Source organism: Cnephaeus nilssonii (assembly GCF_951640355.1).
Source record: "Cnephaeus nilssonii genome assembly, chromosome: 6".
NCBI classification, from domain to species: domain Eukaryota; kingdom Metazoa; phylum Chordata; class Mammalia; order Chiroptera; family Vespertilionidae; genus Cnephaeus; species Cnephaeus nilssonii.
In genome coordinates this window covers 9,937,563-9,953,260 of record NC_137077.1, presented here as the reverse complement: position 1 = coordinate 9,953,260, position 15,698 = coordinate 9,937,563, and the positions used below count along the sequence as shown (strand labels likewise).

The window sequence follows — 15,698 nt, the reverse complement described above, 5'->3', positions numbered from 1 at the left end:
TTCTTGTCCACCCACCGCTCCTGGGAGACGGGTCTGTCCCTCACTCCCCGCACGCATTACTCCCATGTGTCTGGCTCATCAGCGCTCCGGACTGAGCCTTCCCAGATTCAGTGCTGGAGGCCGGCGAGGGGAGTCTGGGACTGAAGAGTCCATTGGCCACAGAAAGAAATTCACACCCTTCCTATCTTATTAGGGGTCCCTACGACAAAAACAAGAATCCTGTGACCACTCGGTCCTTACCGCCCCATTGCCCCAGAGATGCCTCGGGGATGGGAGGGGACCACCAGCTTGAACTTGGCACAAGGGACCCGCCGAAACTGGCACTGTTTCTGCCCGCCAGAGTGTGGCAGAAGGGGGGCAGGATAAAAGGAACTGCTAGGTCAGCTGGGCACTTCTCGGCAGCCCCCTCCAGCTCTCTCCCCCCCCCCCCAATTCCTGACTCCAGTCCCACGCCAGATAGGGAGGCATGAGTGAGCTGAGCATTAAAACGGGTGCCCACTTTAATCTGGACCTTCCTTCCTTGATCATGCCTGGGCTTCACAGGATCGCCCCAGCTTACTGCCCTGCTGGCGCCGAAAGGACCCCTGTGATTATTACCAAGCGGCAGAGGGGGCAGGAAACATGTGCCCTTGGCCCCATGGCTCCCAACTGGCACTTCATCAGCGCAGAGGCTGGCAGGTGGTGGGAGGGCACCCCCGGCGTTGCATTCGCTCCCATGTGTGGGCCTGCTGCTTGGCCCGGGGATGGGTGCTGGATGCTCCATCTAGCCAGCGTCCCCACCATAGCAGGGCGCCGGCCTCCATTTTTTGTGAAAAATGGCCCTGGTTTCCATCAGTCCCTAATTGGCCTGCATCTGGCTTTCCCTCTACCACGGTTCCCCCACAGAATGCTGGCTTCTGGCTGCTCCCTCCTCCGGCCAGAACAAAGCCCGGCTCTGGCCGCTGACCCTGGCCCGGCAGGCCTGCCAGCGCCGTGGCTCTCTGCCTCGCGGTGCCCATCGGCGCTGGCTTCCCACACCCACGGCTTCTCTGCGAGGACGGGTTGGGGGCTCACCCACCCACTCCGATGGACCGCTTTGGGCTCAGCCACTCTCCCCGTGTCCCCGAGCAGACAGGGACCAGATGTGACCCCAGAGGGCTTGGCGATGCATTCGCACGGCCTGCGGGGCTCCTCCCCCCGTCCCGGCATTGCTCTGGGTCCACTCCACTTGGACTGAGACCAGTCAACGTCCCTCGCTCCAACCTGACCTGAAAGCGCAATGGCCTGGGCCAGAGGAAGTGGGGCAGCCGCCGCTTCACCGGGAAGGCTGGCGGCCGGGCTGTGAGCTTGCCGTGCCCGTGTGGGCCCCGGCTAGGACGCCGCACTTTCCTCTCTGTCTCCCTGGAGCTGCTCTGTTCTTTCTCCTGCTGCCCTCCAGCCTCTTAGCCACCTTGGGAAAAGGGGCCTTTTCTGAAATCGTCGTCACGTCATCACCGCTACTTCTTACATTCGGCGTCTCCCTTCATCCTCCCAATTCCCTTCGGCACATGGATGGCTACATCTCCACTTTCAAGGATAAGAGGGGTTACATGATTAGCCCGAGAGCCTACAGCTTGTAGGACTTGCAGCTGAGATTCAACTCCAGGTTCTTTAGGGCCCAAGTTCCCACAATTTTTTTTAAATATATGTTTTTATTGATTTCAGAGAGGAAGAGAGAGAGAGAGAGATAGAAACATCAATGATGAGAGAGAATCATCGATTGGCTGCCTCCCGCACGCCCCCTCCCCCCCCTCCCCCACTGGGGATCGAGCCTGCAACCCTAGGCATGTGCCCTTTTCTGGAATTGAACCCGGGACCCTTTGGTCCGCAGGCCGACGCTCCATCCACTGGGCCAAACCAGCTAGGGCAGTTCCCACAATTCTTGACAACTTCTTCGTGCGTCCCTCTTTTCCAGGAAACGTGGCGTTGCTAAACCCCTGGAAAGGTCTTTGAGTTTTCTGCCTTTGACCTTACTTATTGGGTCCCCTCGGCACAGATCATGCAGGGGCACTGGGAACAGATAGGCAGGTTAAAGGAATTCCCGGTGGGAAACACCAGGGAGCTGTGCAAGGCCCCCACACAGCTGTGCTTGCCCTTCGGAGGCCTGGAATCCCGCAGCCATTTCCTGTGCCCCGGCCTGGGAGCCAGTCACATGGACCCGGAGTGTGTCCGCCTTTCACTGCTTCTCCCCATGGATTTTGCAAGGTGTTTCCTGTAGATCTTGCTGACGGCCTCTGCTGGCGCGTAGCAAATCCGCCAAGAACATCACGATCTGCTGGCCTCCGCCGAGACCCGCTTTTGTTTTTGTTTAGCCTTGAAAAACAACAACCATTTTGTTTTCCTGCCCCAACTAGAGGCCTGGGGGCAGGAGGGAGGAGGTGGGAGATGGAGATAAAAATATTGACAGAGTGAAAAATGTTGAATATTCCTTCTGTTTCAAAAATAGAAATCTCCTGGGCTGGGATGCAGCGTGGCTGAGGTTGGATTGAGGTGGCTGCTTGGACTTCATACCTCCCAGAGTGCCTTTGGGAGCGGGGGGGGGGGGGGGGGGGGGGGAGGCATGGGGGCCTGAGGTTGCATGGATGAGAAAAGAGCTCCCTCTTGTTTGAAGAACAGCTTTCCCTGTGGGGAGCCCAAGGAGCATTTGAAAGAAGCCATCCGGGGAGGAGGGGGTGGATGGTACCCTGTCTCACTCGCGTGAAAACTAGGGAGATGGGTTGTTGAAGTTCTTTAGAACATTGGAGCAGGCTGGAGAGTCTCCTTGTCTAGTAGGTCAGTGCTTCAGCTAAGAATCTCTGTGCCTAGCAGATCACTGCCTTAGCTACTGTTAAACTAAATGAACAGGGCAAGGGTGGTTGAACTTGATCTTCAAGGATGTGGCACAGTCCCATTTGGTACCCGTGAGGTCAGGAGAGCCTAGTCCCCCTGGAGATGGTGTCCTGGAAGCATTTCCATGGCCTCGAATTAACATACAACTGGGAGACTGAAGCAGAAGCCCTCTTCTCCACGTTCCTTGGAACCTTCTGTAGGTAGATATGGGAACATGGGGAGCACAAGACCCCACCTTTCACAGGCATTAGTGTCAGGATCCACCCCACCTGATGTTAACGTCCGGTGCATCTATAATGTACTTTAACCATTGAAATGATCCCACATTTGTTTAAATTTTTGGAAATAAACTCTTTGCTGGTCAGCCTAGAAAATAGAATGTTATTGAAAAAAAAAAAAAAAGATAGTGGCTCAGAAGAAAATAGATTGGTGCGAGCCACTCAAACTGTGGAGTTGATAGACCAGGTGGGTGACTTAGGAGCCAGTTGTGTACTTGCTGCTGTCCCCTGCTTGGCAACTTCAAGTCATCCAGACAGATAACAGGCCAAGAAAGACCTTTAATTTAAGACAAGGCCAGAGGAGGCACCTGAAGCATCCTAATGCCTTACTCAAGTTTGATATCAACTTTTTAGGGACATGATTCTAGACCCAACAAACAGGGAGGACATGACCTCCTGGGCCATTACCAAAAATGAGGAAGTAGAACCCAGGGGACATGCAGGAAGTGGAAATATAAAGTGAAGGTAAAACAACCTTAGACCCTTAGGGCGGAAGGGAGCCAAGAACACATCCAGTCCAACCTCTTCATTTTTCACAGTTAAGAACCAGGGTTCCAAGAGAGAAACAATTTGTCAAATTCACATAGCAAATGAATGGAAGAATTGGAGAGAGTCCCGCTCCCAATTCATGGCCTTGGCTTCTTCCTACTGCTCCATACTTCCTATGTAATAAGACTTCCCTACCATCATCCCAAATTCCTTTACTTCCACACCCAAATAAGTGCAGGTATTTAGTGGAGTAGGTATTGATTAGATCATGTCAGCGTTGGGAGACAGAATCTGTTTTGAAAACAGTAGGAGTTTCTGTTGGAGGGTGGTGAATGCCAACAGTGGGGAAGGCGAAGTCTCTCTCCACTTTGTATACTGAGCAGCAACGCCTGGGAAATCTGCATTCAATCCCCATCACCACCATTGAAGCCCTAACGGCGGCGGGCAGTGAGACAGAGAGATGACGAGGGGCCTCAGGCCTACGTGACAGCTGGAGGGCCATCCAAGTCTGTGAAAATATTTATTTTGGAGACAATGTAGGGAACATGACCATGCTCTTTACCGGTCTTGCTTTGGGTAAGCCTAAGATGTCAGCTCACTGTGGGAAGGCCACAGGGGGCAGGATAAAGAAGAATTTTGGTTCAGTCAAAATGTGGTTCAACGTGGAGCAGGCTGACCCAGGCCAGAGATGCCTGCCTACTTGCCAGATGGACCCTGGCATGGGACGGGGAAGAAATGCCACGCAAGTCACACTGAGTGGCCGTGAAGGTCCCAGGCAACCTCGAGTCTGTGGCCTGTAACATGCAGTCAGGATGTGCTTCTGGGAGGGAGGTCTGACCCAGGCTGCCTGGACGGGCATGCTGGGTCCACCGCCTCCTGGTTAGATGACCTAGGGCAGTGGTCGGCAAACTCATTAGTCAACAGAGCCAAGGATCAACAGTACAACGACTGAAATTTCTTTTGAGAGCCAAATTTTTTAAACTTAAACTTCTTCTAACGCCACTTCTTCAAAATAGACTAGCCCAGGCCGTGGTATTTTGTGGAAGAGCCACACTCAAGGGGCCAAAGAGCCGCATGTGGCTCGCGAGCCGCAGTTTGCCGACCACAGACCTGGGGGAAGTCACTTGGAAAATCTCTAGAAGTCTCAGTTTCTAGAAGACAGGGCTAATGACAGCACCTCCTTTATAGGGTCCTATGGAGGCTCCGATGGGACAATCCACATAAAGCAGTTAGCCCTGGGCGTGCACAGTAAGGGCTTGATAGATGATGGCACACAGTATCATTGATGGTATTATAATTAGCATTTTAACTAAGGACAGCAGTATTCTTATCAATAGGGCAAGTTGGCCACTGCCCCAGGGACCATTCTCCTGGGGGCCTGTGTTCCTGGTCCCTAAACCATGGGGCCTTAGGCCGATTGCTGGACTTCTTCTGTTTTGGGGAGTTCATTAGCCCCACCTCACAGTTCTGTCTGTGGCTTCTATGAGTCCTCTGATAATTCAGCCTTGGAGATTTTCAAGTTCTCTGCATTTCTGATGCATTTGACTTGTTGGCTGACTCCTTCAGATTTGGGAAACTGTCCAACAGCAGATAGAAGAGGCTTTGCTGCCGGGCATGTGTGGGTTCAATTCCTAGCTGTGTGACCTCTGGCAAGTTTCTTATCTACCCCATGGGAGTCATGCCACCATCTCGCAAGTTAATTTTAAGGATGAGTTGTAAGGTGTGTCTCTTTTGTTCACTGTGACCTTCCACCACTCCACACAGTGGCTGGTGCGTCGTAGCCACTTAAGAAACATTTACTGAATGAACAAGAGGCGCAGGCACTTGGGGTTGCATTCAGGAGGTGTTCAAGGGGTACGGGGTCTTTTTCTTCTTTAACGCTGACACCATCTCCCCCCCATCACACTGCCAGCCAGGCAGGTTGTTCAAAATCACCAGGACTGGCTTCCTAATTCTGTCATTACCCACTTTGACCAAAGAGGGCAGCAGTTAGCACTCTTTACTTATTTATTTTAGAACAGAGGTTAGCCTCCTTAAAAGGCACTTGGGTCTTATCTCCAGTCATTCCTCCACACCCACGGTGTTAGCTATGCCTGGTAACTGTCTTGGGGCTGACGATCTATAATCTGGACTTGTTTTTCCTCATACCTGCTTCTGGCTGAGTGCCAACTCCCCGGATGCCATGGCTGTAAGCTGGGGGTGGGGGTGGGGGGTGGAGTTCTGAGTGAGCTGGGACAGTGGAGCCCTGGCTTTCAATGAGACCCTCCGAGCTGTGTCCAGTTGGTGTCTACAACCTCCCTGGCTGGTAAAGAAGTTAAGGAAAGGAGGGGAGGTCTTGATTATTTTAAAAGGTACCCAAAGGGTACCCAAGTACCTTTTAAGGAGGCCTACCTCTGTTTGAAAATAGATAAATAAGGAAAGAATGCTAACTGCTGCCCTCTTGGGTCAAAGTGGGCAATAACAAGATTAGGAAGCCAGTCCCTGGTAATTTTGAACAACCTGCACTGGCACCTGTGCTGGATAACCCCAGAGACGGGCAGAGAGAGGGCCTGGTGACGTCCCCCGCCCACCCCAGAGCATGCTGGGAACAGAGCCACTGTGTGTCTGCAAAGACTCATCTGCAGGTCCGCGTGCCAATGAGGGAGGACCCTGCTCCTGGGCCCGCCCTGAGTCCCTCGGCTCTCCCAGCACACAAATCCCAAGGAGCAGAAAATAAAGTGCTGCAGACGGCTCCTGAGATGCTGCCAGCTGCTCTGGTCTCACAAAATGACCTGACCCGAAAGCTCCAAGTACTGAGAACCGCTCGTCAGCGCGGCATTTTTCCGGGCACTGCTTCAAAGGGGCCGAGGCTGAAGACCAGGCAGCTATTCTGGGGCCTCGTGTGTGGGATAAAGTTTCCCATGGGTCCCTGGGAGGGCTGGAGCCCTCGGGGTGGGCCTGGGTGCCTGCAGGGCTGTGAGCAAGCAGGTGGAGTCTCTGAAGCCTGGGTGGGGTACGACTTTCTAGGGGTCGGCGTGCACCCTGGGGCTGGGGTGCACTGGAGAGGAGGCAGCCAAACACCCCAGGCAAAACCACTCCCACAGGTCAAGGGGTTTGAGAGGAGGGAGGGTGAGTGTGTGGGGGGCGGGACAGGGATTTGCTAGACCTCACTTTGAAGATCAGAAATGGGATATGTGCTGCAATGGGACCGTTGGGGGGTCTGACGCAAAGTGGGGTGAGCAAGGCCTGCACTTGTTTCTGGGGCTTCTCGGTGCTTTGGGCACGTGCTATCCTAAAGGCTGAGGGGAGGGACAGAGTGACGCCTCACTGCCCTCGGAGACTGGAAACCCACCTGAGAAATAACACTGTCACGTGCTGGAGCAAGTCCCCACCTACAGCCCTCGATGGTTTGGCTCAGTGGATAGAGCGTCGGCCTGGGGACTGAAGGGTCCCGGGTTCGATTCCAGTCAAGGGCACATCCTGGGTTGTGGGCTTGATGCCCAGTATCGGGTGTACAGGAGGCAGCCGATCAATGATCCTCTCTCATCATTGATGTTTCTATCTCCCTCTCCCCCTCCTGAGGAGGGGGAGGTGGGAGGAGGGGAGGGCGGGGGAGGCGGTGGTTGTACCCTGACCTCCATAATGCGGCCGAGCCTTGGGTTTCTCGCCTGTGGGCGGAGTTTGGTGCTGCCGCTTCACAGAGACATGTTAACTGGGACCTCCCGTAACAGGACCCTGTGTCTCGCTTCCCTTTGGATGTGAATCTTTAGTATTTGGGGGTTGGGGCCCCCTTTCAGCTTCTCAGATCACACTGTTACCTGCCCCCTCTTCTTTTCTGGGTCACCCTTAGGAACTAACACTCCAAGAGCCGACACATGAAACCATCTCTGTCTTCCTTTATCGCGTTACCTTTGAGTCCTTCCTGGAGCTTCGTTCATTTATTCATTCAACAAACGTTTTGAGAACCCTGCCAGATTCTAGGCACTGTGCCAGGTGCTGGAATCCCAGATGCTGTCCCTTTCCCCTAGTAACTCAGGCCAGAGTGCCAAGGAACTAATCCCTGAGGTAGAACATGTGCACAAAGAGAGGAAGCTGAGCAGAAGACAAGAGGAACTAGTGCGGCGGGGCCAGGCAGGCTTCCCGGAGGAGGTGGCATTTCAGCTGCGGGGGTCTTAGACGCCTGGGGATCAAGTCATTCTCACGGAGACGAGGGGCATCACAGGACAGGTCAGTGCAGTGGAGTTGGGGATGCCAGGGGGGTGCTGGAGGCTCTGGAGTGCTAGGACGTGAGGTGGGGCCCAGCTTTGGAGAGCCGTGTAAACATCCCCGAGCTCTTCAGAATAATCCCATAGATGCCGTGAAACCGAGGGATGCTTGGGGGTGGGGGTGGGGGTGGGGCTGTGGCTCCATTTGTTCCGGGAGAATGAGCGGGGCTATGGGAGGGTCACCCTTCCCACCCCTTGTGCTTTGGGGCAGCTGCTTCGCTGGCCTCTGGGAGACCCGGTCCCGGAAACACCATCTCCCATCTCAGATGGTCCTCCTCCCAGGTACGTCAGCCCTGAATCCAAGAACCAGCCAGTTCCGGGACTTCGCCCTGTTTGGGGCCAAATGACCCATATCTCCCTCCCCTGTTGGCCGTGGCCACAGGAAGAAGTTGAGGGTGGATGGCTTTAGAAGTGGTTCGACTGCAAATGAAGTCTATCAAGCCCAAGTCTGGGCATATGCCTGGGGGGGGGGGGGGGGTGACGCTTCAATTCAGTCCTTTAATAGCTGGACATCGAGGTCGCCTCTTACAACAGGCCAGCAGGAGTGAGATGCTGGGGGTGCTTGTGTTCCTTCTGGCTCATCTCTACGTTCCTGGCAACTTGACCTTTCTGGACCCGTGTTCCCTCTACTGCCCTCTGTGGGCCCCTTCATTTCATACAAAACAGGGGACCCCCAGGCTGCTTCAGCACAGACCCACAGCGCTTACGAGGGGTAGGGGTGGGGGGAGCAGGGAGCCCCCACAAGCCCCTCCTTGCTTTTCGTCGGGAGGCCCGGCACAGGGCACCCCCAGGACAGCTTGCCTGGGGGACCCCAGCGCACAAGGCGGGCCCTGAGAACAAGGGTCTCTGTGCAGAGGGAGGTTTCAATATCCTCCCGGTTTTAATAGCTTTTCCTGTGATGGAAACTTGGGTTGAAATGATTTGCAGCTCCCAGGTTTTTCTGAGTGTGTGTGTGTGTGTGTGTGTGTGTGTTTATTTTTAGCCGCAGGGGTTCATTTCTTGCCAAAAATCCCCTGCTTAAATAAAACCAAGATTAATATTTCTACTTAGCGGAAAGAGTTCGTCAGGACAGGCTTTGAACTGGAGCCTCCCCATCTGGACTGGGGGCGCCTCTGAACTGTGGGGCCTCGGCTCTGACATCCAGAAGGGCCTTTGAAAACCGACAAGAGCCCAGGGCTGTCAGGGGTCGGGGTAGGGTCAGGAAGAGCCTATTTGCGAGACTTCTCGGAGGAGCCGTCTGTCCCCACCCGGCTGCCCTGCCCCACATCCCTCCCTTCTCTCCGGCCACCTGCCCGGAGAGGGGGGCGTCTGTCCTGGCTCTGCTGGGAGCCGGGCCATTCTGCCTGACCCCCAGCTGCTTTCCCGGGGCCCTTCCCCAGGCCGGACCCAGGCTTCCCCTTCCTCTGGATACAGACGAAGCAAGCGGAGTCTCTTTCCAGGTCCGCTGTCACCTCCAGGGAGCTCCCGACACCCCTCCTCTCCCGCAGACGGGTCCCCCTCTTTGTGCCGACCCGGGCCTCTGTGATTGCTCCTGATGCCCTGTTGCCGTCCCTGGGTGCCAGCCCCCTGTCTCCTCGCCCGTCCCTCTAAACTCTGGCTCCCAGGCTCCTTGGGGCTCATGCAGCTCCCTCTCCCTGCGAGCCCAGCACAGCGCTCAATACACGAATGCCGACCAGACGGTTATCTGACCCTAGGAGCTGAGAACAGCCACCAAACCCCCTTCTTCTTTTTTAAAATCCTCACCCGAGGATATTTTCCCATTGGTTTTTAGAACGAGTGGAAGAGAGAGGGACAGAGAGAAACACCGATGTGAGAGAAACACACCGATTAGTTGCCTCCTGCACGGGTCCCAACCAGGTACATGCCCTTAACTGGAATCAAACCCAGGACTCTTTGGTCCGCTTTATCTACTGAGCTAAACCGGCGAGGGCCCACCAACCCCTTCTGATGGAGTACGGCTCAGAAAGACTTGGTCATCCGCCAGAGGTTACCCAGGGGAGCTACGTATCTTTTTTTTTTTTTTTCAATGATCCTCCGTGTGTGGCACTTTTAGCTTCCTATTTATCACATGCACATTAGGGGCCTGCTCTGTGCCAGCCTGGCTATAGCAGTTAGTACCACAGAGAACCTGCCCATTCTAATGGGGGAGCCAATCAATGAACAAACACGTGGATAGATAATATGTCAGATAGTGTGAGTGCCATGGACTGTCACAGCAAGGCCAGTCTGAGGGGCGTGGGGGGACCAGGGAAGGCCCCCTGACCAGGTGATATTTGAAACAATAGAGGGAGGGAGTCATGTGGCTACTCCAGGAAGTGGGTCCCACCAGGGGGACTGGGAGGGCAAAGGCCCTGGGGTGTGCTGGGGTGATGGAGGAGTGGTGAGGAGGCTGGGTGCTAGAGTGAAGCAGCTGCCGTCTCCTGAGATGGGGAAGGGGACGGGAGGCCCAGGTGTGGGGGAGGGCCATCTTGGAGCTCAGTTTGGGGTGGGCTGAGTTTGGCTAAACTTCCCGGGGTAAATGCAGATGAGGTGTAGACTCTTGGATATATGGATTAAGGTCACGGGAGCGCTGGGTTGGACGTTGTAGAAACGTGGGCTGCTGCTCGCCAGTTGTACGGATGGTGTGAAAGCCATAGGCTGGATGTGAGTAAGAAGAGGAGGATGAGGGGACCCACTGCTGACCAGGCTGAGCACCACGAAGGTCCCGGCTGACCTTGATGACGCTGCGTCGGTGGAGGGGGGCAAGGCGCTTAGGTCAGCCCAGGAACCCTTTGGGGTTGGTTCACATCACTCCCACCTGATGAACTGGAATGGGAAGTGACCTGCACAAGGGCACAGTGACAGGGCAGGGACTTCACCCAGGGCCCGCATGCTCTGTGCCTGTTCACTCACGTGTATCACAGCCACGTCTCCAGGGCTTTTCGTGAGCTGACCTTTTTTTTTTTTTCATTCTCACCCAAAGATACTAGTATGCTTTAGAGAGAGTAACATCCATGTGTGAGAGAAACATCGACTGGCTGCCTCCTGTGCTGATCTTTTAAGTTCTGAGTCTTTGTGGAGGGGTTTGGGGTTGTGGTGAGCAACAGGCTGGGGACCAAGAGACCCCGCTGGGCAGCCTCTCAGGCCCCTCTTAGTTCCCAAGGCTCTTTGCTTAAGCACAGACGCCACCGAAGAGGCAGCAGATCACTGAGAAGGACCCTGGGAAGGGTCGGGGAAGGTGGAGACAAGCCCTCAGGGGATGAGGAACGATGTCCAGTCCCTCTGTCTTCCTCCGATCAGCACCTTTAAGAATCTGCAGGAAATCGCCATCAGTGACATGACAGCCCGCCACCTGCTCTCGCTTCCGGGTTACAAAGTGCCTTTTCACAGATACACTGTCTCCTCTAACCCACCCGTCTAACCTCAGACTCGAGCGCTGGGAGAAGCCTTAGGAGCGTCGGGTTTTGTGGTGTCTGAGTTGTTGTTTTTGCTTCCATGGGAGCCTTGAGGGGGAACATCGTGAGCTAAACAGATGATATCTATAATAATAAAAGCGTAACATGCTAATTAGACCAGATATCCTTCCAGACGACCTTCCGGACGGACGAAGCCAGGGCTGTGAGGGAAGCCTGGGTCCCAGGTGCCAGAGGGAAGCCGGTGCCAGTAGCCAGCACGAATTTCGTGCATCGGGCCTCTAGTTCTGTTATATTGCTAATGCTGATTACTTGTCGATCCTCATTACTAATAGAGGGTGTGTGTGTGTGAGAAAGACAGAGAGAGAGAGAGAGAGAGACTGGGAGAATGTGGTGGGGTGGTCAAGAGGATGTGGGGATCATTGGGGGCATATCAGGGGTCCTTCCTCCTAGAAACCTTTCTAATCCTTAGCAGAGTGACAGTGGGGGTGGGGAGGTGCCGGAAAATGATGACCTCTTTTGCCATCAGTACGAGTCCCATGAAAATCAGGTTTTTAAGGAGTCCACTTTTCTGGGGGACCTGCCGATGTTTATTCCCCCCTTGGGATGCACCACCGCCCTCAGATACCTGATCCTCTTTTCCACCATTGGAAAACAGGGACAGTAATAGCCACCTCATAGGGTTACCGTGAGGACAAGTGAGATGACATGTTCGTACTGCCTGGCACATAGAGGGGCTTGAGAAGCGGTAGCTGTAGCTCCTTCCCTCTCCTCTAGACTTACTGATGTGCTGCAATGAAATGCACGGAGCGGAGGCTAACCAGCAGGTGGGCAGCTGAGGAGCAGGGGAGCCCGGCCTGCCCTCGGAGGACAGACTGACACGCAGGGTGCAGAGGGCCAGGGACATGCTCTGCGGCTGAGCCAGGTGGGCTGTGGGCCTCCCTGCACAGCTGTGGGGTCTCCTGAGAGCTTATCACCTTTGCCATGAGCAGCTGGCCTCAGAAAGGACCCTTCCTTTGCCACCCTGCGAGGACGATGACAGGGAAACAAACAGGAAGTGACCATTAGAGGAGCTGGGTTGCAGGCACCCTTCCTTCCTCTTTCAGGTCCCTGCTGTCTTCCTCCGACCAGCACATTTAAGAATCTACAGGGAATCACCATCCGCAACATGACAGTGTGCCATCTGCTTTAGCTTCAGGGTTACAAGGTATCTTTTCACACAAGCACACACAGCCTGGCCAGGTTCTTCTCAGCACTTTCAAGTTAAAAAACTCTTTACTGTGTTTGCTTTTGAACTCCATTCCCCCAGGAGCCCAGATTCCCTCCCCGGAGCATGAGAGGCTCCGAGGTGAGGCTCAGGCTGCACCTCACCCCCTCCTCCGACTAGTGCTCGGCACCTTGGCCGTCAGCCCCCTAGCAGGAGCTTTTAAACCCAGTCTTCCCACTGGACTGTGCTCTGTGGAGGCAGGAAACGGGGCTTCGATTTCTTATTGTCACCCTTCCAGCACCCAACCCAGTTCCCTGGATACCAACCCGGCTCACACCCATGTTGGTGTAGCTGCCGGAGGACACTGGGTGGACAGCGTGGGCCACTCTCCAGCATGAGGGAGAATAAAGAAAACCTCGGTGTCAGCCCGCCCATCTATAAAGCTGGCTTCCAGCTGCCACATCAAGGTGGCGGGAACGCCCGAGTGCCGCCAGCTCCAAGGTCTGTTGTTGGAACACCGTGACCCGCCCGCACCTCCCCTGCCCACCGTGGCCCCCAGGCCAGCGAATGCCTTGGGAGCAGCATGCTTGCTGCCAAAGAGGAACGTACAAAACAGCACACAGTTAAACTGCAGAGGAGAAACTGAAGCAAATAAAGACATTAAATTCACAGACCAAATAGGCGGGTCTGGAGTTGGCCAGAGACCTGACTTTGGAAGGACTTTGCGAGCCTATTTAGGAGGTAGGATGTTGTTTAACTTCAGTGCAGCTTTGTTGTTGTAAGGAAAACACTGGACTATGACCCTGGATTCTGGGTTGGCCCTGGCCGTCTGCACTTGGGTGATACGCGGTGATGAGAGGGGACAGCTGTCTGGGGAAAAGTGGGTGCTCCAGGCACTTGTGTTCGGATCAGTCACGAGTGCCCCCCATCTCTCCCTGACACTGTGCAAGGCCACAGTATTCTGATGGGCTTGCCTTTCTTCCCATCCTGGGATGAACCCCCAGGCTGCAGCTCACAGGGCATGCTGGGAGCCCGAAGGTGCCCAGGATGGACGAGTGACGGTCGGAGTCACGGTAGTGGTGGCAATGTTAACAAGAGGGACGGAAGACACGTGTGGCTTGGGCTGGGCCACCACTGTTCTCAGTGCTTGTTCATAACCCTCACAGCAACTTGACGAGGTGCTGCTGCCATCATTCCCATTTTATAGGTTAGGAGATGAAGGCACAGAAAGGTTTAGCAGTTCCCCTGAGGTCACACAGTGCCAGTGCTGGGATGTGAACCCGGGCAGTCAGGCTCCGGGGCCCAGGCTCCTCAATGCCATCTCTGTCGTCTTTCTGCTCCTTTGGTAATAAGCACATCACCTGTGAGCCACAGGAGGGGCACTGGGCCAAGATAATCAGACAGATTTAGAAGGAAAGAACTCTGGGGACACGGAGTCTGTCTGAGGCCACCCCGTAAGGGTGCAACTCAAACTCAGATGTGGCTTCCTGACTACAAAACGCGCTCTTGTCACTGAACTGGTCTCCGGTGAAAAGGTTCCAGGCTCAGGCCATTTCGGGGTAAGGAAGGAGGTACCCAGCCTTACGGGACAGGTCTGCTGATGACACTGTGTCCAAATGAAGCCAAGCCATTCTGGAGCCAGGAAAAGTAGCTGTTGCTATTTAAAGGACTTCTGCTATATCCCCCGCCCCAGGCGAAGACTCACTCCCGGGTTTACCTTCTGTGTGGATGAAGCAGGAGAAGAGGGAGCCAAGTGAATGCAGGAAGAGCCCATAGGAAAGTCCTGGCAGCTGTGCTTTCTGCTCCAGCAGTTCAGCTGTTACAACCTGCCCGTGGGAGTCCCTGTGGAGGACACCGTCCCGGCCTCTGGGACGATGGCTCCCTGCCGAGGATGCTGCTGTGAAGTTGGACGCAGAGGTGCAGGCAGGATCTTGGGGGAGCCCAGCCTGGGGTCCTGCCAACCTCTTGTTTCTACAGCAGACTTGGAAACAGCCGCTCGCCGCCTCCCCAGTCGAGCTGCCTACGCTCAGTGGCTCACTTTGCCAATGGGCTCCGTGTGCTGCCATCCCTGGCAAGAAGGGCTGGAGGGGCCGTTAATTCATCCGAGTCCGGACTTCACGTGTGACCGGGAAAGCAGGATCTGAGTTCATTTGGGAAGGGACAGGACAGAATCCACCTGGGATGAGGGAACTGGTTCCCAGGAAATACAGAGAAATCCATGTTCATCGTGTGAACGGATGGGCAACGTTTGTTCTCCTAATGGGTGATGGCATACATTTTTATGAGATTAGAGGGGGTGAGTTGAGAAAGATGGTGGGACATCCCAAATGGGGAAGGATAACGGAGCTACCAGGATGTGTGTGTGTGTGTTTAATTTGTGATTCAAAGCGTAGCTGCTATACATGCAAAATCCATTCCATTCTGGTCAAGGTCTTAGCATCTAGACGCCCTTGATGCAGACTGTGTCCGGTGGCAGCCCTCCCTCCCCCGCGCCAGTTTAAGACTAGCTTCTTTTTCACAAAAAGTAAAAAAGAGAACGCCCAACTTCTTATGTGATCTCAAAGTCGACCCCTCTCTTCTGTTCCCAGTATTGTCACCCTGGTTCTGTCTGATTATTTTCGTGTTCATAGTCACGCAATATCGACTGAGCGCCACCTTCTTTCTCCCAGACGCGAGAGTAAGACATTTCATAGGATCTTTTGTTTAATCCTCATTCCAATTCCCTGACATGGATGGAGTTACACCCTTTTTACAATCAGAAAGAGGAAGTGGCTTCACTTCTCTGTTTCCTCATCTATGTAATGTGGATGCTAACACCCTCTCCCCCCTTGTCAGGTGGTTGTGAGAAGTAAAGAAGTGAGATGTACTTTTGCGCATAGTAGGTGTGCAATCAATGGGAGCTGTTTTTCTGGAAACAATCCTTTCGCAGTCAGTCCATCCATTCTGTTTTGGGCAATGCTGATAATCATGGTGAAAGTAACATGCATGTTACGTACACCACAGCCAGGACACGGTGCCACGCGCTTCACATGCACCGCCTTGTCTGATCCCTTCTCTTCAGGACACTGGTGCCCCTGGTGTCCTGGTTTCGTTAGAGGAGGAAACTGGAGGCCAGAAACAAAGTCACTGGCCCACAGTCCTACCAGCCGTGCAGAGCAAAGCTGGGGTGGGAGCAGCTCAGTGGGCTCCTGAGCCCACACTCCCCAGCACTGCCCCCCACCACACCCTCATGAGTGACAGG

At 54.5% G+C, this 15,698-nt stretch overlaps 2 protein-coding genes across 2 annotated transcripts in view; one reads left to right on the top strand and one right to left on the bottom strand.

Annotated features, from left to right (window-relative positions):
* Positions 1-15,698, bottom strand: part of SYN3 (synapsin III) — a gene marked incomplete at its 5' end in the record, with an annotated part of 352,341 nt that overhangs the window by 228,408 nt on the left and 108,235 nt on the right. The gene's annotated exons all lie outside the window — the stretch shown is intronic.
* Positions 1-15,698, top strand: part of TIMP3 (TIMP metallopeptidase inhibitor 3) — a 53,876-nt gene that overhangs the window by 25,008 nt on the left and 13,170 nt on the right. The gene's annotated exons all lie outside the window — the stretch shown is intronic.